Genomic DNA, 25,570 nt, shown 5'->3' on the forward strand with positions numbered 1-25,570 from the left:
CCTCTCACACATTATCGCTAGATGAAGCAATCAGAAAGGCCAAAGGAGACAGTCTTCTGACCTCACCCTTTCTCCATCCTAGGGAGGCACAGCCTCTCTTGCCAACTCTTCCTCTTTCTGGCTTCCTAGTAGGTGCTTAATTAGCTCATATTTTGAGTGGTTTGGTTGAACAAAAAAGATAACGTGTGGGTCCTTCCCTTTCTATTGGATTGCTATTGACTTCATTTCAAGAAGCATCATTCCCTGTCTTGGGTCCTCTTTTTATATCACCAGTCGAAACTTGTGCATTAAGGGATGAGGTATACACCCTTCTGCAAAGGGCACAGTTGAGAAGCTGGATAACAAAAACACAATTCCATGATTTTTCTGGTGTTTAATTAACCTTTCCACCTTAAACGGATTTTTTTTTAGAATAATGCTTTCCAATGACGACTACTGCTTATGTCAGGAAACCATAAGGCCCAGTGACTGGGAAGTCTCCATTGATGTTCAGGATACATGCTTTCATATCCCCATCTTCCCTTCTCACCAGCCACTTTTCTGTGCAGCAAGACAACATAGTTAGGTTGTGGTGCTCACAAGGAGCCAGAGAGCATAGTTCTTAAAGTACACATCAGAAGTAGGGTACCTCAGGTGGCAAGACATAGTTCTTTACATGAAGTCTGACACTTTCTCCAGTGGCAGCCTCAGAGGAGAATACTCTCTGAGTCTGGCATATTTCAAACAAGAGAAATATCCCGTTGGAAGGTCTGTCCTGAGGGGGACATATAGTCCTCACAGAATGGTGTCCATGTCAATCAGTTGCTGAATTACTTTTCCAGCTGTGGGTGACACCAGTGGTGGATTTATTTGCTATGAGTGTGAACAACAAGCTTCAGTTTTATGTCTCTTTAGTCCAAGACCAGGTGGTCTGGGTTGTGAACTCCTTCATTGTGAAGTGGGATCATCTTCTTGTGTACGCCTTCCCACATATCTTAATGATTCTACAGATGCTTTTCTATGTCAGGATCTCCACTGCTTGTCTGATCCTTCTAATCCTCCCTGTGGCATCAGTGTTTGTGGCTTAGTGGTCTAGTTGACCTGTTGGTAGACCAGTCCAGGAGATTACCAGATGGCATACCATATACATATTTCTGAATAGGAATAGTGGCATGAAAATGTAAAAATATTTAAATTCTTAATTTACCAGTTTTTGTTTGGTGCAGAAATCTGGAGTTTCCAATATTACCCCTCAATTTGTCAAATTTTTTTGTATGTCACACTTATACAGGAATAGTGGTACCTTTAGAAAAGTTGTTGCCCCAAAAAATGACAACATGAATTGTTTTTGCCAATTTTCAAAAACATTTGCCAAGCAAGGAGTCAATATTTGTCAATGTGTGTTAATGTAATAGGCAATGAAATTTGAAAAAGATGGAGGGGTTATACTTTATTGACAACAGACAATAAAAAATGCAATATTACAGAATAAATTATATCATTGACTGTTTTGCAGGCTTTTTATAATGTTTTTAATATTTAAAATGTTTATGTTTCATAAAAATAATTTTGTTTGAAAGACATCATCGGGTATTATGCATATCTGGTATGTACAATTCACAGAATGGTTGTGAATCCTATATTTTAGCATTGCAGATATTTTTATATCCTTAATCCATCCATACTGTCTGTCCATCCATCATTCTGCACACAGCGAGATATTTCAGATATTAATTATACTCAAAAAATGATGTTTTTCAGTTATGAAGTTACACAGAATGCACCAAAGGATGTACCCTAGTACATATACATGATTCACATTTACATCTAGACCATACTCCAACAATAGACAGTGTCAGCTATTGTGTCAGGAGGGTAATGATTACAAATGTATTGGAACTACTCTTATTAGTTTTTGTCCTTCCCTGAAAACAATTATGGAATAAATTCAGTGCTGATAAATATAACAAAATGTACAAGTATGTTGAATCCCAACTTCATACTTTTTAGATTTGCCAACCCTTATGATTCTACTTTAAGTCTTACGGAATTTTTTTTTTAGTTGAACATACTGTTTACTGTTGTGCATCAGTCTTAAATCCCACTTCTGGACTTTTAAATGCACGTTTACAATTTGACAATTGCATTATGCATGGTTTTGTTTTAGATCTTACTGAAAACTGGTCTAACTGATGGAAAATATCTACTGCCTTACTGAGAATGCCTTGTTATGTTTGGCAGGTCTGACTTTCCTTTAATTCTTTGGGTGGAGATGGAAGCTGCAATTATGCTAACTGATAATTGGAAAATAGGTAAAACTTTTACAGTATATTTTTGTCAGGCAAATAAGTTCAGCATATTTAGTTTGTTAAAAATCAGAGTCTTCATATCTCTGTTTTACCCTACAATTAATTTCCCCAGAATGTGTCACTAGTGGTAAATCTATAATTCTTTCCCAATATTGGCTGTATATTTTGAAAATGTCTTAACATACATCCTATGCTTTCTCTCTACAGTTCCTGCTTATACCTAGGACACATGTACAATGCTTTTTAACACCTTCCCCCCATCAATCCCATCCATCCACTTAGTCCATCATGAATGCATGTGGAGAAAAATTAACTGCCAAGGGAGTACTAACATACCAAAAAAAACAAAGAGTTGCCATATTACTATTACTGATATTAAAAGATAGTAGATAGAAATTATAAACCAATGAATGAACTAAGTTCTGTGCATTTTTTGTCTAATTTATGTCTTTTGTTTTTTTTAAAATTAGTTACCTTTTCAAGCTCTGAATAAGTTAGCAATTAGTAGATCTGTATAATGTTATATATTATACGATGATTGACTTTTTATTAAGCATAATCATTGAAGCTGCAAACATTATCACATATTAACAAGAACTAATTTTGATATTACATGTATGTCTCCAGTCTACTTGGGGAATGAGCAAATCCTTCTTACACTGTCTAACATTGTAATTACATATGTGTCCCTATTTCTCAGTGTATTCATAAACCCCACAGCAAGTTTGTAATGTATGCAAAATTTACAAATGCTGATGGTTATTATAATAGTTGTAATAATCTGTTAGCATCTTACCATGAGACATGTTACAAGATACATGTTCTTGATAATTGCAGAAGCACTGCAAAGCTTGAAGTGTTCCATCAGTACATCCTGACGTATTGTGCCAAGAGATTTTCATACACCCCTCCTGTGTACAGGATTATTCAGATGAACTAGCTACTTTGGATCAAAATATTATTGGTATTTGTGTACTCAGATAGAACCAAGGGGAGATAGTGTGCATTTTCATTTTCACTACAGTAACACAGAGAAATAATTTATCTGTTGCTTGTTCATTATGATACCTATCCAGACATAAGGTGTTGGAATGTTATTCACAAATAATGACAACAATGTTATATTAACTATAAGTCATTTTACAATAGTCAGCACATATTTTTGACGCTTGTGACTGGAATCATATTTATTTTTGTTTTGCAAATAGAAAATAAATTTTTTTAAAATTTTTTTTATGACAGGTGCCATTGATGCTACAACAAGACTAGTGGCAGATGATCCATATTTCCTTGCAAGGAGAAGAAAGCATGAGGAATCCTATGCAGAAAAAGCCATATTTCTCAGCTTGATGACAAGCAAGGTATGAGGCAGAGGAGAGAACTTAAGGACAATAATCACATGAGAACCTTCATCAAATGAAGTTTTGGTGAAATAAGACTTCTTGATTTTAACATTAGCTGTCTCGAACATGAACACATGTCTGCTTTATGGAGGTGTCTGCTAAGGCCGATTACAATGTGTACAATAATCAGTAAATATCAGCAGTTGAAAACAATGTATACTGTAGTATCTGCAATTATTGAAAATGGATTATTTCTTCCTGCTTTGCCAACACTTTTATGGTGAAAAAATAAACTTGTGCCCAAAAAATCTGAATGAAAGCATTATCATATAATACAATGAAGGAGTAATATTATGTGCAGTTGCAAAAGAAACAATGAATGAGTTCACTTCTATTCATTTATATAAAAAGTCGCAAAAATAAGACAATATCAAAGTTCATGCTAGCCATGAGGAGATAGGCAAGTGTACTGGCTGAAGACATCGGGATATTTGACAACAAGGAGCAACAAGTCTGTCTTGACTCAAGTTGACTTTGCTACCACAGTATGGGCTCCCTCAAGATCCATTTAATCACTGAGAACTAGCACTTCTGGTCTTTACATCCTGACTAGAATTTGATTAAACATACCCTTAGATTGTGTTTATTCACTTTATTTTGCTCTTTGTCCACACAATTTCCATTGAAGATTATTGTGTGTGTGTGTGTGTTTGTGTGATTTTGATTTTTAACATAGCTTTATAAATTTTTCAGTCATATCACTTAGATTGTGTTTATTCACTTTATTTTGCTCTTTGTCCACACAATTTCCATTGAAGATTATTGTGTGTGTGTGTGTGTGTGTGTGTTTGTGTGATTTTGGATTTTTAACATAGCTTTATCAATTTTTCAGTCATATCACTATGATGTCTGTAGTGTGGCAGTTTATAGTAATGTCTAGCACTGGGGCATCATGCTGCAGAAATGAACATCATGTCCTACCCAGTCATATTATCCTGACACCGGTGGAAGAGTCCTAGCACTAACCTCTTAATGCTAAGAGCATAGCGAAGAGCTGATAGTACCATTTTTATAAGTCTTTGGTATGACTTGAATGGGATTCAAACCAGTGACTTCCCACATTCAAGGAAGACACTCTAACCACTTAGACCACCGGAGCAGTCGAAGATTATTATATAAATACTGTGAGAAATGCTTAATGGCAAATTCAGTGATAACTTACATCAACATTTACTAACATTGCTCTGAGTATGTTAATGCCTCTGTTAGACTTATTTAGATTTGACCTTTATCCTGCATTATCCAATATTTAATGAATTTAATGCGTGCATTAAATGGAATAGTTTCAAAAATTTCAATGTTTAAAATAAATATAAGCTGGTTTACTGGTTCGAGATTTTGCTAAAAAGATAACAATTCAAAGATAATGTTAAGTAAAAATTTAATGATAACGGCGAAGTACTTTATACTTTCGTTTTACTCATCAATATATCGCTCTATTCTATGTTTTGGGGTAAATATAATGCGAAGAAGCACTGCTTATATGAGAAATCAATAAATAATTTGGGTCAATCTGTATACATTTATGTTAGGTAGCGTCGATACTGGTCTGATTTATGAAGAGTTAACTTATATTTTCTTTATTGAAACATTGGAAAATCATTTTGGATATAAAAAAATCTAAATAATTCGTGTCTATTTTTTCTGATTTTAGATAGAAATTTGCTAACAACTATCTGTTGTAAATGTAAAAGCTGAATATCAACCTTTTACTTTATTTTATTATGCTTGCGAAAACAGTAATAACTATTAAAATAAATCAGGCAGGTGTGCTGCATTGTTTTTCTTTTAACATTTCACATGGTCCGAATAAGCCAGTAAACCATCAATTTGCGCAGAAACAGCTAGGGTCCGAGTCAGTCTTTGTCCGAATCAGCCAGCTTTCATAATCTCAAGGCACAAAACTACATACCTATGTGGAGAAAAATGTATACTTGTATATAAATAATATTTTTTTGTACATTATTGAGTAGCATATTTTTCCCCCTCAGAGCCATGTAAATGTACAACAATATTTGATTCAATTTTTTTGTGCATTTGTTGCATTGGATTCCATATTAAGTAGTACGAGGTAATTTTCTTCCGTGTAGCCAAACGACTGGACGAACGCTGTCATCTGAGTAGAGACTGGATCTAATTTGCTGAAAGGTATGTTAATTTATTATAATTTTGGGCACTAAATTATTTTACACAATGTGATGGCAACTTTCTCGCTGATATTTTGTCACTTACTTTCGAGAAATAATCGCGATCCGATATGTACTTCTTTTTCGTTATACTTGCCAAAAAGACGCCATTGCTAAATAGATATCAATAGCTGACCTATTTGTTCTCTTAAATCGTCAATGCTCTGGGATTATTAGTTCACATATATTTATCTGAATCAATAAAGTTGCATGTATAGAAGAGGTGTGACTTTTACCTTATGTCATATTCATAGTTACCGATAAGCGCTTTCGTATAGGAGATTAGTACATTCAAATGAATAAGAAAACTATGTGATGCAACATGGATATTTTCTTCACAACATTTGCAATCCATACTATTTTACTCAATATTGCATGAGTGCATATGCAGCATTGAGAGCTATTTGTGGAGAAGAAATGGTGGAGGAGGAGTGGAGGTCAGTGACTCGCAAAAGTCGTTCTGATGGAATTTAGATTTTCAAGTGTTTAACATATCTCACAAATTAAAATACTCAACGATTTACAATCCATTTTTAAAAAAATCACTTTTCATGAAATATCTTCCAAATGTAAATATTTTACTCCATCAGCTATAATGGAATATGCTTGATTTAATGTTTAAATAAATTAAAGAGAAAAACTTGTATAGAAGTATGAATGCAATTAAAAGGTGTATTTAGTTTCATTTATATATAATTTAGAAAACCGGGAAACACAATCTAGCTTGGTAAATAAGAAATTTATCGCACAATGTGAATCTTTCCCTCCTTTGACATTTTTATTACTTAGGGCTGCTTTTCTAATAAAGCTGAAGATATAATTTAAAGCCGTTTCCATATAATGTTATTACTGAAAAGTACCTAGACTGGCAGCAGTGTTCGTTTCTATGTCCCTATTGACAGCCTCTGCTTGTAGTGTTTGTATCATTTGTACAAAATTACATTTGATAGGCATTTCTGTAATTATAGAAATAAATGAAAGAAACTGTTTTGCACATACAGTTGACATTAGATTGAGATATTTTCAGTATCATTGTAAATTTACATTAAAAGTACACGTACCACAAGCGAAACGTTTCATGTTCTTCTGTATGACCTTTTGTCTTAGTTAACTGACCATTTATGCATACTCCGTCTATTCATGATTTATGTACAGTTTAATTAACCTATCTCGGTGGATGAAATGTCACATACCAGACACAGACACTGGTCACACATAAAGGGTGACAATGTTACATTTCCTTCTTGGTATGACCTTCTCCTTAGACCTAAAGACTTGAATATAGTACTCGACACACCGTCTTCCCATCACCTCTATCTGGGCAAGGTTTTTTCTTCTTCTTCAAATCATCTCTGCCAGTTCAGATGCTGCAGATCATATATGGAAACATGCCAAAGTTACTTTTTTCTCTCTAGAATGGCGCCAGGGTATGCTACGAAATGCAATATCTATGCATGATGTGTATATTTTACTGGTTCATCAAAATATCTCTATTAGTTGAACAATGTTGATAAAACAGATAATTGTATCTCTTTTCTCAGCGATTTGTAATATAAAAGAGACATAATTAGTTTTTAACATATAAGTCACCAAATCGGGCTTACTCGAACTTACTTATGACATGTCATCTAGCTGTGAAAGTATATTCGTGAGCAGCAGATATATTCGTATTTGATACATCTAACGAGTTAAGTTTAGCTTTTCATTCTTTTAGGGACGGACACTCGTACGCGGCATGGCAAGCCACCCAACCCTTTCAACACTGTAGGACATATCCCCTTAATTTAAACAGGTGATTGGATCTCCTTCATTTCCAGCAAGACTAAAAAGTTATCAGCACTGTCGCCCTAAAATCAACCATGTTGCTTCTAGTCATCGTTTAACTGCCTCTTTCATGATACTCAGGTATTTTTCCACGACAGGTATTATTTTAAACTGAATACACCGAAACCGCTATCGGCGAGCATCTTTGCCTCTTTATCAAAACAACTTTACAGTGAAGTAAAAGACTGCACATTACAGAGCCTAAGGAGTTTCAAAACTCATTTGGTGTGCATCAAAAAGTCTATCCTTGAGTTTACAGAGCGCCTCACTTGCTTTATGCTTACTGCATTTGATTGACATTTTAAAGTTATCAGTCCCACCTTTATCTATTCCTCAGCTGGTTGAGTAGAAAGTATAAACAATTATATTCATCCATTTGAATCGATTTGAGCAATAGTTTGAGAACGTCAAGAAAAGATTATGGACATGGCCAGCGACGTTGTGTCCGCCATTTTGATCTCAACGTAACCAAATTAATTTCCATGCAAGAAAGTGGTTAATACTATTTACTAAAATGTTCATTACAACATAATTTTTATGTGTGAGCGAGAGTTTTGCCAATATTTCTCATAAATTCATACACGTTAGACACATAATGAAATTTAATTTATCTCCGTACTCAGTTATTCAAGAAGCGCTTTACATTTATCCTGTAGTTCCTTGTACAAAGTCAGGCAGGTATCATAATATCAAACCTATTTTCGGTGGATTTAGTAGAGCAATGCGTACATAGTTTAGCTGAATAGGGGCATTAGTCGAGTACTTGAAATGTAATGTGTATGTGTGTATGTGTGTGTGTGTGTGTGTGTGATTTGGATTTTTAACATAGCTTTAAAAAAGTTCTAGTCATATCGCTATGATGACTGCAGTGTGGCAGTTTATAGTGATGTCTAGCACTGGGTCATCATTCCGCAGACATGTAGCATGATTTCCCACTAAGTCACATCATCTTGACACCAAGCCGACCAGTCCAAACACTAACCTCTTAATACTGAGCGTTAAGCGAGGCAGCTGCTAGTACCATTTTTATAAGTCTTTGGTATGACTCGGCGGGGGTTCGAACCCGCGACTCCCGCACCCGAGGCGGACGCTCTAACAACTTAGGTCACCGGAGCGGTCCAAATGTAAGGTATGCTATTCAAATAGTACATTCTGTTAAGAGAAAACTCATTTTTGTTCAAGTCGTCACCTGTCTGTCTGTCTGCATATATCTATCTATCTATCTATCTATCTATCTATATATATATATATATATATATATATATATATATATATATATATATATATATATATATATATATATATGGGTGTGGAGGTATAGTTTTTTTTAAAACTTTCTCTTCACAGATCCATACCAATGGAAATTAAAGAACTCGTACCGCTAATTATTAACTTAACCGAGTCCCAAACTCGATGGAGTAGAGGATGGGGTGGGTGTGGGTTGATTAATGTAACTTTTACCGATATCACACTCTACTAATTTTTGCATGCTACGAAGCACACCATTTTGACTCTAAATACTGTTTGCCCTAAATTAAAGGTAGAAATATTTAGGTTGTGTATTGGGCCATCTAGTGCAAAATATATAAATTAGTGGTTTTATTCCTAAAGAACCTCGTTGAGACATTGAATGAGAGCACTTAAGGTAATAAAAATCTTTAACAGTTGTACACTGTCCCCAAAACTACATTGATATTAAAGGAGATATCAGCTAGTAGCAAACAGATCAACATAATCGAGTGAGAATCTACCCTTGTTGGTTTGTCTGTACTCATCGTTCGATAAGATTCCAAGTGGAAATTATTAATACAACCCTACCTATCTTGTATGTTCCCTACCACATACACACACGCGTGCGCGCGCACGCACTTCTCCAGAACGAGGCAATGGAAGACATAATTTCTGACTTGGAACATGGAACAATCAATGCGGCACTTACCTACTTCTTAACCCAATTAACACAAATTCACTTTTAAATATTTGGCTAAAGATCTGCTTTTCTCTTTTGTCTTAATTTGTATTCATTGTCTCTTTCTTATTCTTTTATTTTTAACTCTGGAGAAGTGGGTGAGATTGATAGGTGTGTGATTGGTAGTGGACATGACTGACATCAAATACATTAACTCTGTATCCTCCACGACTGCCCTTTTGTACGGCGGTAGTGTCTATCAGCCAATATTCAATCAGAATAATATTTCATACTCAGACAGTCGAAGAAATAGATATGCAATTTGCCCACAAACACATGATAGTGCTACACTTATTTCGCGCACTAGACCTACTATGGACAGATATATTTTCTCTTGTTTACGATTACTAAAGACCTGAAGTTTGGCACAATAGATAAATTCAATTTAACTTTCGCACAAAATACGACAGTCCGCCCATGGCTGAGCCCTACAAGGGACAAAACAGTCTTCATCTTCAATATTTTCCATCTCCTATTTTCAGTATGTGATGGCCCTCGGTTAAATTCACGTATGTTTTGAGAGGTGTTAGTGGTAAACGAAACGGACTTTTATTTTCTTGTATATATGAAAGTGTTACTTCTTCTTTATACAGGTGATATGCTTATCCTCTCCAAAAATGTTTTCACTTGAATGCATGTTTGGTATGTACAGTAATATTTGGAGAGTGAATCCAAATCTAATACGTACAATTTTTGTTCTGAAAATTATTATAAAAAGGAAAAGCGATTCAAATACAAGAAACGTGCCCCCATACGTTGAAAATCTGAATACTGTCATTGTATACCTTCAAATGTCACATTAATCTGCTGACATATGAAGGAATTTATCACATAAAGAAAAAAAATCACGAACATTTGGTTGAACTTTACTAAGTCATGCTGACTATGTATACTTCAAATACACAATTCTGATTTTCTCAAACAACACACACACACACACACACACACACACACACACAGAGTAAAAGTACCTAAAATGTATCGCTACTGGTCGCGATACATAATGTTTGATAATTCCATGCATCTTTCTTATTATTAACTTAACACCTTATGTCTTCGTAAGAGGAAAAAAATATTTAAGGCAATCGTTATATGAGGAGATGATATAAGATTTAATTATTATGATATTCACTTTTAATTAAAACATCATTAATGTCGGGGAATGATGTTTGGTTTGATGCTATAAAGGAAAATAAATGTACACTATATAAACTTTCGAAAATTTACAACCTCATGAATGTAAGATCGGAGGCTCAAGGAGTTTCCATCTTTCAGACTCGAAAATATTGTCCCAAAATTAAGCAAAATTGGAAATCTCCCTGAAGCTAAACAAAAATTCCTTTATTTGAGATAAAGTATATTATTAATCTCCCTGAAATGAATTAAACACTTTTCTCAGAGCTGTTAATGTGTGCGGTATGGACCTAATAGTGATATAGCTGGTGCTATTTTATGTATAACGTAGCATCATATTCAATCTACACCCCATGAAGTCTCATGTAACGAAATGACAGCCCCCCCCCCCAATATAACCCCCCCACACAAAAAAAAAAAATAGAAAGAAAAGAAACCAAACACCTATCCGATCCCAAAAGAAGAGAAAACAATAACAAAATACCCAAATAAAAGTGAAAAAGAAAACAAAGTGAACTTTAAACAGAAAGACAGACAGACAGCAGCAGCAGCAAGAACAACGACATCAACATTTGGAGAGTGAAACAGTTTGCCTATATTTGGGATACTATTTACATCCAATACCTACAACAGTTATCAAACTATCAAGCTTGACAATATACAGGCAGAGTGGCTCACAAAGACTAGACTAATAGTTTTATAATAATTTATAGTATTTGCCTATGTTCAGTTTGTGTCTTTAGATACTAAAAGTATTTTTCTCTAAATATCCCCTGGTTTTGATGGTCTTGAAAATGAGTAAAAAAACCTATTTCGGTTGGATTAATTTTTTCTATATATAATTACAATTTGCTCTATTTCTTTCTAACAAAACTGATATTCTTTTCGTATTAAGATTTGTATAAATATCATGTTGATATTATGAATTAGGATATATATATATATATATATATATATATATATATATATATATATATATATATATATATATATAGACACACACACACACACATGATGACCAATGTTACAATGATATTTTTATCCTTAATTCTTTGTCCATTCCCCAGAAAGCATTATCACCTTAACATGGGTGATTTTTTGCTGGTTTGTTATTCACTTATTGGGTTGTTGTTGTTGTTAGGGGTTCAACACCATTTTTCAGCACATGATAGGCTATACACGTCCTCCAGTATATTTGGAGAGGAAGAATCGGGAAAACACCGATAAGAACCAACGACCCACGGGAAGCTACTGGCAAACTTTCTCACATTCCCACGCTAGAAGAGCCCGACACTCGAACCCATGTAGACATAGGTGAGATGCCAGTGATCAGTGAAGACCACTCGGCCAATCGGAACCCCAGAGGGTTGTTGTAAATTTTTTATTATGTTCCTTGAAATAATACTACTCCTTGGACATGGATTCACAGTATTCAGAATAGCAGAAAGCTTAATGTATGTTATTGTAACAGAACTAGTAATAGTAGTAGTAGCAGCTGTTATTGTTCTTGCTGTTGTTGATGTTTTATTTAATATAGATGTGCTTTCACGTATCTATAACACTTATGACAAACATACATTTTTAGCCCCAGTTAGTTCCCCTAGTAATTTAAATGGCAATAACATGGACTCTGATGCTACTAGTATTGGTCAAAAGTAATTTTGGGAATTTAATTCATTCAATTAAAAATGAAATTCCAGGAGAGGGGGGGGGGAGGGAGAGGGGGAGGGAGAGGGAGAGGGAGGGAAGGAGAGATATGCTCGGGATCTTAAATAAATAAAGACCTCAATTATATAAAATATTTTCAAATAGTGCAATTAATTATCGTAAGAAAAGCTTAAATTAAACGTCATAAATATTGATGAACACGAAACGTTGCAATTATAAGAAATGCTTACATAAAATTTGCCATTTTTCACAATGGAGAAACCTAAACTAAATAATAAAATTTGCAATATTCTTTCAGCGTAGAGTTCAGCTTTAGCTTAGGCACATATCAACATGGATAGGCATTCTTTATAGTATTCTTACACAATCCCATTTCTTAGTCCCCCCCCTCATGATTTGTAAAAAGAAGGCATTAAGGACATAAAATGTACAAAACTCGGTCATTTCAATCATTGACTTAATACTGTCAGTTTGTTGGCTTTTCGAATCAATCGGGAGTTTCTTTAGCAATATGGTTGCCATATTTACTTGGGCCAGTCTATGTTGTCAAGCAACATATGCGATATAGTTCACCGTCATTGATAATATCAATCATTCCGTAAATTTTGGATTCCCATCTCTTTGAACACATGTATATAAGAGTTCCTCCTATTTACGTGTCCAATTTGTTCTAGAAATATTAAAACTATAAATTGTAAATATTGGACACAGACGACACAGAATTTGCAGAAATAAACTATTCTGGAAACTAGAAATGTACAGGCATGTTTACACCATGAGCATCCATTGGCGTTGCAATGCCAATAACTCGACACAGTTAGAGACCCCTAGTAGTGTGTTTATGAGCGTTTTGCCCTACTGTGCCCCCCACCCCGTGACTGCCATCCGTCTCTGCCTCTATCCCATTCTCACTTCAGCCATATGTGAATCATGCGACTTATGCATGTTTAGTAAACACGTAACCCGCGCATGTGGCCAGCCCGGGGGGGGGGGGAGACAGAGGGCAGAAACGTCTGTCAGTGCCCTCCCCCCGTCCGTTGGACCGAAACCCAGACATTCATGCTACTCAACTTGCAATGGCAGAGTGTGTTGTGTGCAGATATGCATGCCTATGGTAGCGATCAATACAAACACTGCTAGCTAATGTGTTTTCAACCGATGACCAGTTTTTTCCTACAAGAAGACTGTTTTCCTTTTTATTAGACTTGTATTGTCTGTAAATCAGCAACGGCGCTGTTTCTTATTTGTGCTCGTAACTGTCTGGGAATTTCCATTTCTCCCAGCATAGTCTCAAATTCAGCCACACTGATTTTTTTTCCCCTCGATTGCTACTGAGTACAATTTACCGATCGCATTGAGACTGCTCTGTGCAGCTGCAAGGAACATACACCTACTCGAGATTGTAGTCGCATCGAAAATAATTTGCTCGCACCACAAAATACACTAGTTATTATTGATATAGCTCCAATAATAATGCCGACTGACGTACCTAGGCTAGTTGATGTGGTTGTGATTCCAGTGACACCGAGGCCAACAGTTGCTACCGCAGCAAGACCGCAAATAGTATCTACGAGAAAACATGCGCGTTTGTATTTTACAATCAACCCAGTTCTCTTTGTGATCTCATTTCGCAGCTGTTGTTCCGCTTCGATTATTTTTTTCACGCCGGTAAAACTGAGGGTCCGTCATAGTTCTTCTATTAATAACACAATCGCGTATTTTAATTGCACGACAGGCTGACCTTGTTAGGTTTCACCAGCACGCACAGGCGCAATACGCACGCGCAATTTGTAAAAAAATCATTCCTTTTTACTTGCACAATTGTCATGCAGTTATTACAAACCCTCTGCCCCGGAATTGCTTACATCTCCGGCGATTGTGCGTTCTGGTGGTTTGGCACCGTTCTCATTTAAGAACACAGCGATAACGACATAACCTTTTACATCTAACGATCGTCTTTGCCCAATAACTGTTACCCGAACAATGGCGTTCTTGTTGAATAACAGTCGAGACCTTTCTTTACTCAGTCGAATCAATGTTTATTTAAAATATTTGATGGCGAACGTAACTGGGGTAGATTCATCGGTATATGCTACTTTGCCACTGTGGAACCAACCCAAGAGAGGTTTTGCATTTGCTACTTTAGTTAATTTTTTGGGCGTTTGCCTGGGCATCGATTCCAAGCTGGCCTCGAGTTGGTAGTGGTACATCAGGTTGATTCCAAATAGAAATTTCTACTTGACAGTTAACAAAAATTACATGACAATTCATACGAGGTTCTGGTGACACCACTTTGAAGCAGATGTTCATTGACAAGTGGAACGAAATTGCTATCAATGTTAGCATCCGCTGATAGTTGTTAAGATTCCATTATGAATATACAATGACAAAATATAATTTTAAACACAAACACCAAAGATGGTCAAGTCCCTTCGGATAAAAGTTGAGTCCTTGGAACTGAACTTCATCTCTAGCAACTAATGGTACTGATATTCTTTAGTACTATTTTCTGAAAGACGTGTTTTTAATTCAGTGAAATATTTATTACTATTATCAATGCAACCCACACACCTTAATATCGATTTAAAACAAACAAATACAATATATTACGTTTAGGTATATCAAATCCTACCTTGACAGCGATGAAAAGAAGTCGACCGTTTGCCATATCATCATATTTTTCAGATCCTTCTTTGGTTCATATTCCACTGAATCTTCCCCCGAAGTTACTATATATTGTGGTGCGGACACATGTATCATTTCTTACTGTACATATTGTATTGTTGCCATATTAGCTATATCAACACAGTTTTTGATAAATGCAACCGACACCCTGTTGTCTCTTTTCTCACCGTTGTAAGTGAGCTCAACAAGATTATTTACCACAAAATCGCCTTTGACCTCGATAATAATATCTTGAATGTCTATGCTTGAAGTTTTAGATTGCCAATGTGATCTTCAAATATCAAAAGGTCACCTTGGTCAACACCAACAAACTTGCTGCTAAACTCAGACAAACCCGCGTTTAGTGGCAAATTGGCTCCGATCGACATCAGCGCTGTGTCGTAGAGCAGGGTAATTACCGTAAATATTGATAGATATGTTGTATAATATACACGTACTTTAATATAACATCGATAAGTGTTTGCGGGATCGATGAACGCTTCAATGTACGCAAAGCTTCAGTAACAAGATGACCGCAAATGGGATCACCCTCCATGTTTGCACTGACGTATTCGAATGAAACAACGGTTGTTTACAATACTTGGATAAATAATTAACACTTTCAACTGGCGGTGCAAGTCCTTACGAGTCAAAATACAAACTATGTTGAGCAATTATCACGTATCGACCCAGTGAGTGCCATGTCCTATTGATGAATCCAGGTTGATGATGCCCGTTTCACGTGTGCGTGGCACCTTCGATGCATGTTCATCTTGCATAATTACACCATGAAAATGCTTGATCGATTTTGCCATCGAGTTTAAATCAAGATTGGTTAATGGACGCTTGAGAAGATTCGCTTCCATCAACAGTGCTAATTTCTGGGACCGTGTAATCGAAAACATCTGCTTGAGGGTATTTGACGACTCTTGGTTGGTAATCGAAGGCATCTTCCTTTTTTATAAGGCCTCCAACTGCCTTCTTCAGATCCATTCCTGATGCGTTTTCGACAGCCCCTAACACTGCAGCTTTTGCAACCGCTCGAGCCGCTCCTGACAAAACTGCTGAAATGGCTACAAGGAATGGAAATATTCTAGCAATCTTTTCCGTTTGTGCCACCTCTGGCTTGGATAATTTTAATGTCACTGAGGTATGTTTGTATTTTGCTGCATTAAACAGAGCGAGTTTTGTTTGTGTGAACCACACGAGGACATTTCCATCTCTTTTTGCCGGAGAAAGGTTTAGCATGACAACACAGTCATTTCTGATTACATGTTTTATTTTCGCAAGTCGATTTTCGGTAAGGCCGCCCTCACGTCGTAATAGGACATTACTAATAAAAATATGTAACAGGTTCAAATATGCACTTTCCACAGATGCATCGATGGCTCTCATTCGACCACCAGCACCCTCCAACAACAGTGTGTTGTCTGAAAGTATCACAATATTGAATCGATATGCACCACCAGTGTCACCTACATGTGCATGTCGACAATGAATGGCATGAACAACTCCAGGTATTTCAGCGAAAAGTAATAAATTGGGTACAGTATCACGACGTCATGCTGGGAAATCTCCAAGTCATTGTTTAAGTTTTCATGCCAGTCCATATACGACTATAGATTGTGGTATGCACGTGCAGTATGATTGGTTGTAAACCTGAGCCGAATTTCGTCAGGAGGTCATCGATGACCGTTTAACTGCAAATAAACCTGTCATGTCTAGGTTGTCAAATATCAGTTTGCTATGAGTTAGGACATTGTCACGATTTGTAAGTTTAAACGCCACAAATATGCGTTGCTGTGCACTATGACCATGTCGGGCACTTATTTGCCAAGTAAACTGATCCGTAATATTAGTTGGTGGGTGTGAGTCTGTTGTATTTACGAGAAACAACAACGTTGAAGTGGTTCCCGACTGCATTAATGGTGATTCTGTCGAAAGTGAATGGGATAACACAGGCGTCAACAATGTTAATGTTTCTAATACAACTCTGCTATCAGCATCAGTTGCACCACGCCAAATTTCATCGTAGGAGTTATTTTTACGTGGTAATGGGGGCCCCGAGTGGCCGATTGGTCTAAAGCGCTCACCGTTCCGGATCACTGCCATCTCACCTCTGTCTGCGTGGGTTTCTAGTCCAAGGCTCGGCTAGCGTGGGTACGTGGGAAAGCCTGCCAGTAGCTTCTCGTGGGTCGGTGGTTCTTCCCTGGGGTTTCCAGGGTTCGTCCTCCACCAGTTATACTGGCCGCCATGTATAGCCTATCTTGGGCTGAAAAATAGTGTTAAACCTTAGAACAACAACACCGTGTTAATGTGACTGTATGTTTAGCTCCAAAAATAACATTGCAAATATCTCTGCAAAACCCAAATATGTGACTGACAGAAATTGCGCACGAAGATCGTACTGAGGTTCCAAGAAGTTGACCTTGGCGCTGAGCAAATCCATCATTGAAAGTACCGTTAACTCCTTCAACTACAGCTTGTACATCTGCATCATTAGCAGAGTTGGTGTGTGCTTTATGTCGCCTAATTGAATATTGATAAGAATCCGCATTATCAGATATATCCTTGATGAACATCTTTGTTGGACCTTCTTTTATCGTTTAATAATCGCTGTATCTAGCATTCACAATTAGTGTGGTGACCACGTCAATGTTGTCCAAAATAGATTCGATTTCCTTTCCATTGATGGAATAACGTGCACTGTTAAAGAATGGCATAATGATATCGTTAACAAATCCCACCGTGGTATTGGCGGGATAATAGGTACCGTCATTCTGTACTAGTTTGCTCTCAAGTTCCAAAAATGCATCACATGGAAGAAAAAACTTAGATGTGTCTTGCACTTGCAATTCTATTTTTAACTTATTGGGATCCCTGACTGGGTATGTGTAATACTGAAAATCTCTCTTGGTTCGATCCATCATCACAGGCGCTCCCATTTCAAATTCTGGATCAAATACCTCTGTGAAATTAGCCATTGCATATTCTTCTAGCTCCCACTGTTACATTATTGATTTTTTAAAAAATATTACCGCGTGTCTGCTTTGGCGACTTTACCACTCACGTCCAAATCCACTATCCATTACCAGATTTGCAATCATGGAATCTGACAATCGCCTTTGACCTGCGTTGTTGAGGTAATTCTGACAATGGCAGGTACGATTTGATATCCCACACGCAAAAATCGCTTGTCATCTGAAATATGGCCAGGCTAACCTAACATTGATCTTATTGATGACCGTGTAATATCAACCGCACACGGTTGAGATTCATTGGCAACGACAGAACTGAATGTGGGCTTATGGGCACGTATATAATTTTTAGTCTTTGCCAGTCAACACCGAAATTCTTCGTCGAATTTTTTCATTGATCGATTCTGTGTCGTACATACCAGAGGCAACTTCGATAGTATGCCAGTTCGCGCCAGTGTCTGCTGAAAACATAAATGAGTTATTTGCGGGCAGACCACCAAACGGTTAACATTGAATATTAGGCTAACTGTAATACACTTGAAACGATGCTAGTGCGATCTTATGTGTGTGTGATACCCCATTGGGCACAGGTGCAGAAAACACTGATTTCTGGTTTTGTGGATGAGATAGTGATCATCGAGATCACGCTCTGGGCTGTATTTGCAACCAGTTGTTGCATCGTATCATAGATTTTACGAAAGGCGCGGAGTGTCTTAAACACACCATCACAATCGTTTGAGAACTTATCATCGGTGTTGTGGATATCTTGAATATCTTCAACAAGTTCATGCATCAACGCACGATATGTGTCTTCGTCCAAGAGATCATTAGTAAGCTACTGCTGACAAATCAATCTGGTTTAATTAATGACTCCTGGTGCATTGTTGCTCATACAAACGGATCCTACGAGTATTTCAAATCGACCCGTAAGGTCGTTAGGGTCACACAGTCCTCCACCATTGCTTCTTCCTTTCTTTTCTTGTTCGTCCATCCGCTTCGGCAATTTTCTTTCTGTGTGCGTCTATATCCTTGCATTGTCTCCGGAACTCTTACAGTTAACTCTTCGAGGAGTGGTCCACGTTGCATTGTTGCTTCGGTGCAGTTTTGTTTAGACCGTCTCCCTATTTTTGGTTTTGCTGATGTAGGCACAAGTGCAGCATGTCGTCTTTGCTGCTCTTGCCACCTATTTATTTGTTCCTTTGGACACACTGTGTGTTCTTACGTTGTGCTAAATTCGGATTCAGGTTCTTGTTGTGCTAGCTCCTAAATTGTTTTTGTCGTTTCTGAAATTAGGGCTGTTTTTCTTTTTCGTCTGTTGCAGTGATTGACAGAGGTATTTGTGACCTATGACTTGGGTCTGCCGCATGCTTACTTGCTAATTCAAGTTGTGATTGCATCTGCGGTGGGCCCATCCTTCTCATAAAAGCCCGTCATGATGCTTCACCTTCTTCAATCCTTCACCCATAAATACATTCAATATTTGTTCAAAACGAGCCCACTGTGTACCGGTAGCTTGTTTCTTTTAGTAAACTCCCTAAAGTTTAGTCCATTTCTGGTCCATGCGTTTAGCTTTTGTCTCGAATGATACTTTTGTCATATGGTTTCTCCAGTCTAGTGGTCTGTGAAGATCAACGGCTACAGGATTTGAAAAGATAGCCTCATGAAATTCTTCCTTAAAATTGAGGCGGTTTTTCTAACTGTGTCTTGTACTCGGGTGGCACATGTGATATTCTGGCAACTGTCTCTCTTACATCCTCATCAATTTCACAAACAGCTTCTTCAAGCCTCTTATTTGGCTTCTTGAATCGCCTGCGGTAACAGCATCATGGTCTCTGCAGTTGCTGTGACTTTCTTGATATCTTTTGTACGTTTGACTTACGATCTGGACCAGAGGCTGCTTCTGTTCCAGTAAGCGCCGCCACTTGTACGGTTGCATTGGGGTGCTTTTTCAATTTCTTTTGTGGGTTTAATCAACGGAGAAAATGTTTGTTCAAATCAGGCTGTCAGACCTTCTCGTGCAGTCTGTCGCCATTGTAACATATCTTTAAGTTTTTTAGGGCCTTCTATCATTTTGAAGCAATTCTAAGTATTGCTGAGCAGTTTCACGACATCGTCTTTGGTACTATTCTATATGGTATCACTGCCGAATATTTTTATATGATTACGTTTTTGATTGTTGAACTGACGTATCCAAACCCGTTAGATATTTATCCCCACGACTTCAAGTTCCGGTCAAGTCAATCGTGAGAAAACCATACGGGTTCAAGATCATTAGCGCAAACATGTCACGCAACTCATCCCACGTGTGGTTGGCCAAACACCAAGTCCAATGAATGTTTTCAAGGCCATGCGAGTAAATGCCCAGAAATATCATCAGCTTGTTACAATTGTCACTGATCACTCTCGTTGAGTCAGATAAATCATTTCTGTGTTTTTGTGCCGTTGTCATGAAAATATTTGTTTGGGATTAATTTGATTTTCAAGAATCACATCGTCGTACACAATAAGATTGTTTGAATTGGCATCCAGATCGTCAATTTTAGGTGCGTCGTCCATGGTGGTAAAGAAATTGATGGAAGCTGTGCTTAGCGTGGACGACTAATTGTCTTAGTGTACTTACCACTTCTTAACGTTTTTTTTTTGTTACTCAACACTTTTTGAAAATGTTTCAAAACACTAATTCACGGTTGAAAATCGTCCGATGGCGCAAACATGTACAAACAAATCACAGGTATTTTCCTGATTTAGCAGGGCCCATGATTATCGAACGAACTGCGTTTGGAAAGACAGTTCCGTCGACACGCTTGGACGGTTTAGGTGTTGCTTGTGTGGAGAAACCGATGATGGAAAGTCTTTGCTCTTACCAAGAACATCTTCCGAATTTTCTTTTTTTGATGCCATTGAATATTTGTCTGTCGTTTAATACAATTATGTCTTCATATGATGTGAGAAGTCGTTCGAAAACACGTACCAGAAATCCAACTTTAGTTCATACACGTAATGGACGAGTAGAAGTTACCGGAACCTGTACTCGATGTGGAGCAAAACATTTACGTTTGTTAGTTAAGTAAAACAGAACATAGAGGTTATTAATTTACAATACAAAATTAGACCGGTAGTAATACAATTCGTCATTTTGTAATGATTAACAATGTCTTTAGAATTATTTTGCGATTACTTATTGATGTAAATGATGCCATTTTTACAAGATTTGATGTACTCTGAACTATTAAACGCGGATTCATGTTCTGCCACTAATAAATTGTATACATTTGCTATCTCACAAACTAACACAGAACTACTATCTCACGCGCTCACACGCTAATAAAGGCTGTTTCACGGACGAGAAAAATCACGGCTGTTATCCCACCGACAACTATTTTCTCACAATCGTTTAGACCCTCATCTGCTCTCTAACGTTCTAGCACATTCAAAACCGTCATCTTACAACTTTTCAATGACTATTACTGTAACAGTTGATACATTACTGACTATCTCACTAATAACCACCATCTTGCAGACTTTAACACTCGCAATTGGCTATCACAACACTTACAACAGACTATCATACTCACAACTAATATTTCATTGACTTTCACACTCACAGCTACCGTCACCAATGCTTTCACAGTCATGCTACCTAACGATCAAATTGAGAACTGATTTCTTACAGACTATAATCCGACCATGAACATAAAACTGTACATACGTGCGCTCATACGTACATGAAGTCAATTATGACACAAAAGCATGGAACATAATAGCAGTTCAAATTGGCCACTATTTACATGCGAATTATTTTCTAGCATGCGACCACATTAACATCTATTGATTTCTTCAAATGTGACATGATTTCCATCGCTACGAGGTTTTTAAGATTCATATGGAATTGTCTCTGATACCATGCATATTGTACTAGTTTCCCATCTTTTTGAGTTTGGAAAGCTCCTCGTCAGAGGCGATATGAACATATATGTGGACAAAATAAATATTACAAAAGATAGGAGGAATCATAAATAGTATTTACCTTATTACAAATAGAAAAATACTCTGTAAAACGAATTCAAAGGGAAAGATTCAATCACATCTCAATGTTAGGCCATGCAGATAAAGCAAAACTAAAAATACATAACATTTTGAAAAACTAAATAAAAAATGATGCAGATGACTACCTAAAATTTTAAATAATTGGTTCTTTTCAAATTACTCGTGCTGATCCCTTTCCTAGCGTCAGGACGATATTATGAAAATAATGTAATTCTGAGTTATATTTATTGTAACAACATTCGAGTGAGAACATGCTTCACTACAACATTGTGTATTAAATCGATGATATTAAGTATCCTTTTTATTGATAATTTATTGCTGTATACTGACACTGTTCTTAATAATTAAAAACCTGCAGTCTCCTTGCCAACCCCATCATCCAAAACAAAACACGTGGGGAATTTACTAAAGCTAACCCAAACTACCAACCATTGTCCCACAACCCACAAACATACCTGCTAAAATCTCACTCTAAACCATTCCACCAGAAATGATCAATTTACAATTTGAATACACCCACAACATCACTCCTAAACCCTCCTCCCAAAAAATGTATATACGAGTCTACGTTACACACATGCAGTTCTCCAACCTAGCAAAAACAACATCATGTTTGGCTTATGCACATTATTTCGTAAATTTGTGACTTCTGCCGATATCTCATATAATCACAATAATGTAGTTAAATTTCAAAGGAAATAGGTCACTGACAAAAACTTTATTTTTATGACACAACCACCGATAATGGCAGTAACAATGAATGAGACCAAGACATATTCATACTTGATTTATTGATCGCTAATAAAATAGCAAATGTGTACTTATGTGAGCATTTAAAGAGTTCACCGTGTAGGTCTGATTGCAGAATTTTGTTTCTCTGTGTTTGTTTAACTCTGGTTGAACTTAATTGGTAGCATCGTGAGTGAAAAGATAGAAAACTTTTCTGAAGTTTTGTGGTTGCAGAGTTTCGTATTTTTTATCGCGAATGTAGCTCTTAGTTTTATCTGTACTGGGAACATGATTATTGTAATATGGTAAAGAATTAATGACCTTAATTATTTTTGCGATTTTATTATGTCATGTCTGGGATACATTTTCCATTGAAAATTATAAAGATATGCATATAAACAGAAGATATTTTCAAACTAATAGGGTATCACACACACGCACGCACACACACACATTTATTCTTATTTAACACTGAAAATTAGAAAGTTATGTATATAAGTTGAAAAGTTCCATTAACTAATAAAGTAACAGAAACAGATAAATAGGATGATAATATATTTATCAGAAGGCATATTGTAAGAAGTTGATAGAGGTTTTCAATACAGGTTTTCTGGAACTGTATTATTAGAACGTTATCAGTTTCTTTTTTTATTATATGTCACGTACAGGGCAGCTGTTTCCATGAAATCATCCTTTCGTTCCCAATAAATCTCTGGTTCACAAGTCATTAATGTTATTGACATTTCCATTGTAACCATTTACGTCTTTCTGATACGTTTACCAAGCATTATCCCTTTATATGTATTCAGTTAAGTGAGCAGCAGGTTCACTTAACTGAAAATAATGTTTTTAAAAGTAAAGATATATATTTGAATATATCAGATTTTAATGTGGCTATCCAATATTTACAGCATGTATACTCCAAAATAGATAATGATCTTATATTCAGTATAAAGAACTAATCAGGATGTTTGCCTGCATTATACCTGCTTGTTGCTAATCCCTGTTAATTATCAATACTGTGAAATAGCCCATGAACACAAAACTTGGAAAAAAAGAGTTTCAAAGGATTCTCCATCTGGCCAAGTATCCAAGTATCATATTTAACATATTGTTACGACTCCATCTTCACAAACTAAGTAATGGGAAAAAGCAAAAAACAAACACGTTTTGCAAAACTTAACAATTTTATTATCAACATTATGAATGAAAATGTGAGAGAAACTTACAGTAGTATGAAGTGAATCCAAAATAATCCTGAAAAAATATATTAACTGCAAAAAAGAATGAAACGTTCTGTATACATTTCAGAACCGGTAATCTACTGGCACACCAAGAATCGTGACGTTATCAAAATGGCGTTGCCCATAACACCTCTGAATAATTCACAATAGCTCCAGAATAATATTATGGTCAATGAGCACTTTCAATTCCAGTGAATAATCCATTCGAATGTATTTCCTCTCAAATACTATCTAAATACAACCTAAAACACGTATGCAGACTTGATTTTACAACATGAACACGTTATACAAGAATGACTCCAAAGTAGAAATGAATTTAATTGCTCCGTTCTCACGTTATATACACATTCTATTACGACAATATTTTAAGTCTATATTTCACAACATTTCACACGCCACATATCCTACTACTCAATCTAATATTTCAAAATACTGAATTCATGTGATCTAACCTATCGAATGAAAGATAACTTAATTCTTCTGATAACCAACCTGACCTCAACCCTCCAATAGAAAATAGTAAACAAGTCTTATTATTAAGATCATTATTAGTAATTGTCAGCACTTACGTAAGGATCATTTTTTGATCCTTTGTAATGTTACGCTTTTAATAATCCTAAAACAGACCCTAGTCACGTAGGCAAAATTTAAGAATAATTTACAGCAATGAATACAAATTACAGCAATTAGACCAAATCATTTACCAGGAATTACGAAAAATGTAGATATACATAAAAATATCATACACGTGGAATATACAAAGGTGACTACGTCGTAGATAATCATCCTCATTATGAATTGTTCTCGGGACAGAGCGTGAGAGATAGACTTGTACGTTTTCCACTAATTTGTTAAATATTATGACATACAGCGAATTTCATATATGGTACACTCCGTAGCTAACCCTTGCGTATACAGGTATTGTATATGTGTGTGTAAGTTTGATGCAGTAGGTTAAGGAGTGGGAGCGAGTCTAGGAAGAAAGCCAACCACACCCATCAATGGATGTCTCTGCTAGAACCTAGGGCTGTTATCGATCGCAGCTCTCCTCACAGTTGTAATATGATAAATTGTGATTCTGACCAATGGTGCATTTGTGCCTTCACAGAAGAGGAAAAATCTATGTCAATCCTCAATTCTTCATATCGATTCACGTCGCTGAGGTTAAGTGAGTCGCCGGTGCGAGTGAGTTTAACCGTTGACATCCTTAAAGTCAATGTCATTCCGAGCGAAGGCAGCAACTATAAAACGAAAACAGCGATGAAAGCAAAGACAGCGAAACTATTCATGATCACGACCATATGCAAATTAATTAGAGAGATGCCATAATATATTATAACTTCAACGTTACTTACACGTATGAAGGATACATTTCTAAACTCGATGAAATATGTGCGGCAGAAGCAATGTCAGGAGTTCTATGAAAAAAAATTAAC

At 36.5% G+C, this 25,570-nt stretch overlaps 1 protein-coding gene across 1 annotated transcript in view; it reads left to right on the forward strand.

Annotated features, from left to right (window-relative positions):
• The first annotated feature begins 4,867 nt into the window (after positions 1 to 4,867).
• The window catches only part of LOC149786281 (uncharacterized protein CXorf38 homolog), a 77,107-nt gene continuing 56,404 nt past the window's right edge, over positions 4,868 to 25,570 (forward strand). The window contains exon 1 of the mRNA XM_089976666.1: positions 4,868 to 5,839. The gene's annotated coding sequence lies outside the window, so the exon portion shown is untranslated. The remainder of the gene's footprint in view (positions 5,840 to 25,570) is intronic.

The sequence above is a fragment of the Sinohyriopsis cumingii genome, chromosome 12, assembly GCF_028554795.1.
Source record: "Sinohyriopsis cumingii isolate HCF-2022 chromosome 12, ASM2855479v2, whole genome shotgun sequence".
NCBI lineage: Eukaryota > Metazoa > Mollusca > Bivalvia > Unionida > Unionidae > Sinohyriopsis > Sinohyriopsis cumingii.